This window comes from Didymella exigua (assembly GCF_010094145.1).
Source record: "Didymella exigua CBS 183.55 unplaced genomic scaffold M421scaffold_25, whole genome shotgun sequence".
NCBI classification, from domain to species: Eukaryota; Fungi; Ascomycota; class Dothideomycetes; order Pleosporales; family Didymellaceae; genus Didymella; species Didymella exigua.
This window is the reverse complement of record NW_022984799.1, coordinates 27,518-31,367: the sequence shown is the minus strand read 5'-3', so window position 1 is coordinate 31,367 and position 3,850 is coordinate 27,518.

Sequence of the window (3,850 nt, the reverse complement as noted above, 5' to 3'; positions counted from 1 at the left end):
TGCACCTTGCAGCGCTAGAGTGTGGTGTTTTGGGCCATAATAGGGTGAGGTTTAGTAGGGTCTTGGCAAAAGTGTCCGACTCGCCCGTGTGTCCGACTCGCCCGTGGGGTACGTTATCTGTAAAGTTATAAGACTTTGTTCTTTTAATCTTTATCTAGCGTATTTCCCTCTTAGGTATAGCGCTATGCTTACCTAAGCATTGCTATTGTAATCTTTAAGAAGAGAGGATTAGAATGGTGTGCTTACGAAGCCTGTATCTCCTCTCGTTCTTAAGATATGCTGTTCTCTATTTTTAGTAACTAGAAATGTTCTAGACCCTCTGCTTACAAATAAAGTAGCCTACTCTGTAAGATGCTGACGTATACGATTACACATGCACCTACGTAATCTTGCTTGCATATGCAGCAATACTAAGCATAGATGCAGTAGACCCACCTAGAGGAGTCTAGAACGTTCTGCTTAGAAATACAGACAGAGGAGAGAAAGCATAAATACCTCTGGCTCTCCCCCCTCTGTTTGCTCTGTACCTAGCCTAGTGTTGCAGCCAAAATAGAGGCAAAATGTACATACATTTGCACCCCTGAATTGGCTGGTAAATAGGCATAATATCTGCTGCGACACACCCCCTCACGTCTAACCAGGACCGCATAATTAGAGGTAACACAACGCAGCAGAATGCCTAATGTGCTAAGTAGGTGAATCCTTCTTCGTGATGCTCTACACTATGCTCTAGATGGTAGCCCTAGTTAAGCAGGTACTATGCCAAGGCTCGGCTATGGTCACCCATGGAACACGAAAATCCATTCAACCTTTGCTTGCGCAGCTTCAGCGTCTGGGCTCATAACTGTTGCAGCCAAAATAGAGGCAAAATGTACATACATTTGCACCCCTGAATTGGCTGGTAAATAGGCATGATATCTGCTGCGACACCTAGGAATCTCTACCTAGTATCTAATATAATAACTTGTCTATTATATTATATAACCCTACCTTACCTCTATTAGGCTATACGCTTCCTATTTAGACAAAGCTAGTCTAGATTTGTCTAGGTCCTTCTAGACTAGGAAGAAAGTAGTGTAGTCCTTCCCCTACTTTCTTTACAATATCCTAGTTGAGTTGAGATGGGCGCAGGCAAGAAGAGAGATATATGGACAATTTGTGTTTTGGTGTGTGTAGGCCTATTAGTAAACTGTAGGTTATAAGATTTGTAACATGTTTAGATTAGCTTAAGATAGTGTTTAACTAAGCAAAGGACATACAGAGGATACTGCAGGAAGATCCTAAGGTAATTAACGCGTGGTTTATGCTAGTAGAGGGTACTAAGGCTAAGTATAGCATCTACAACAACAACGTGCACAACTTTAATAAGAATAGGTTCTAGATAGGCGTGATAGGTTTAATAAAGGTTATCACAGGCGCTCTGAGACGCGCTTAACCTAAGCTTGTTTAGCTAGGCAATTAGGAGTGGGTTACAGTTATACAGAGCATCTGCGCTGCTAGATATGCAACCCTGCCTTTCATTATTTACGAAGGACGCATCCACATCTCTGCCTAGTATAAGGAGACAGATATCCTGCACAATTAGAAGCTATCTGTCTCTAAGAACAGCTAGATAAATAACATAGCCTTAAGTAGTGAAAGCATTATAACGCGCATACAAGAGCGCGTTAGGTAGGGGGCTATAGGCTACTTCTCTTCGACAGCTATAAGAGCTATCTTAACTAAAATTTTAAGGACTACTGCCTAGAGAACAAAATCCTTACTCTTTGTATGCTAGCTCACTTATCACACATCCTCTAGCTACTTAACATAGTCTGTTTCTTGCTGTTAAAGCGCAAGTACTCCTAATATGTCTAGGACTTAGCATGCTAACGCGTCTTCTATATTAACAAGGAAGGCTTCCTTCTAGCCTTTAGAGATGCGTTTCTGTTGCAGCCAAAATAGAGGCAAAATGTACATACATTTGCAACCCTAAATTAGCTAGTAAAAAGGCATGATATGTGCTGCGTGTAACGACTATGCACGAACACGACACGTGGCATAGCGCTCATAGCAGCTAGAGGCAAAGCTAGCTGGCTAGCACTATTATTGTCTATATATATTAAATTACGCAACGAATACTTGCTTAAGTATTCTTGTGCTTACCTTTTGGTATAGGCAGAGAAGTCACGTACGTAGTATTGATTCCAAGGGCAGGGCGCCTACTCTGTCACACTGCGACAGTTTCTTAATATATTTACAAAGGCTAACTTTTAGAACCCCTTTAAGGCATTAGGGCTAGTTCCTACTAACACACAGGTAGTGTTAGATCGCCTTAAGGTGCAGCACTATACCCTACTAGCACCCCCTCTACTAGAGACACTGTGGCAGTTAAGGACTCTATGCAATACACACAAGTTTATGTAACGGTCTAGACTCTAAAGCTAAAGAAGAGCTAGAGCTAGCAGGTTACAGTAGCTTAGCCGGCTTGGCTTAAGCTGGATATATATTATCTACGCAGTTAATTAGACGTCTAGTTAACTTGTGCATGCTTCTTTAGCAAAAGTTGTTAGGAAGTAGATATCCTTTATTGGCCTTTGGCCAGACTACTACAGTATAGATCTCAGTCAAAGCTTATACATAACTCCTTTTCCTAGTTACTAGTTACAGCTTAGGCTAGCTTCTCTTAGCTTATTAAAGATAGTGTATTAATACTGCACTAAAACACGCATTAAGCGTTCACAACATCAAAACACAAATTCTCTGGATACCTCTCTTCGAGCCTGCGTTCATCTCAACCCCACTAGGATATACTACCCTGAAATTCCCAGAGCCTCTAGTCACCTGGTTACCTCGCGCTGCCTGGTGCAAGAGTGCCGCCCACCTGTTCAAATTCTCAAATTTTTACTGCACAGACCACCTACGATTATTAGAAAATATTATCTTATTAAAGATCTTATCTACAAGAACAATAAAACCTGAAAAAACAGCTGCCTACACAACAAACAGTAATAAGCACAACACCAAAACACAAATTGTCCAGATATCTCTCTTCTCGCCTGCGCCCATCTCAACTCAACTGGGATATACTACCCTGAAACTCCTAGAGCCTCTAGGCGCCTGGTTGCCTCGCGCTGCCTGGTGCAAGAGTGCCGCCCTCCTGTTCAAATTTTCAAATTTTCAACACACAGACTACCTACCCTTATTAGAAAATCTTATCTTATTAAAGATCTTATCTACAAGAACACAAAAACCTAAACAAAATAGCTGCCTACATAATAGATAGTAATAAGCCTTTGCTTAATTTTCTGCTTTCTAACCTTACTCTCTACTCCTAGAGGTCTACTAGTTAGGTTAGTAAGAATAGGGTATATGGCAAGAATAGTAAAACTAAGACAGCCTTTTTACCTTATTTTTTAGCTCTGAAAAGCAGACAGAGATTAGGTACCTCTGCCTGTGCAAAAATAAGCTCTCCTCTAGTCACTTTGTAATTTTCCTTATAAAAGAGAAGGATACCTACACCTAGGACCTAGGACCTAGGACAATGGAACCAGAACCTCTGGCTAGTAGAGAGCAATCTCTGGACAGGGAGACAATGGACCTAAGCACTCCTAGCTCCCCTGACCCTCTAGGAGAGTTGTACCTACCTACACCCACTCCTATGCCTCTACCTCAGCATCTATCGACGCCTCTACCTCCACCTACAGCTATATTTCTAAGCTCTACCTTGCCAAGGCCTACTGCCTCTTCCAAACGACCTGCGAGCAGACCTGCTACCCCCCCTATGCCTAGACTTCCACCTTTCCAATTCAATGCTGCCACTAGACCTGCTGCCCAGGCTCCTATTGCTAAGACAGTAGAAGAAGCACTA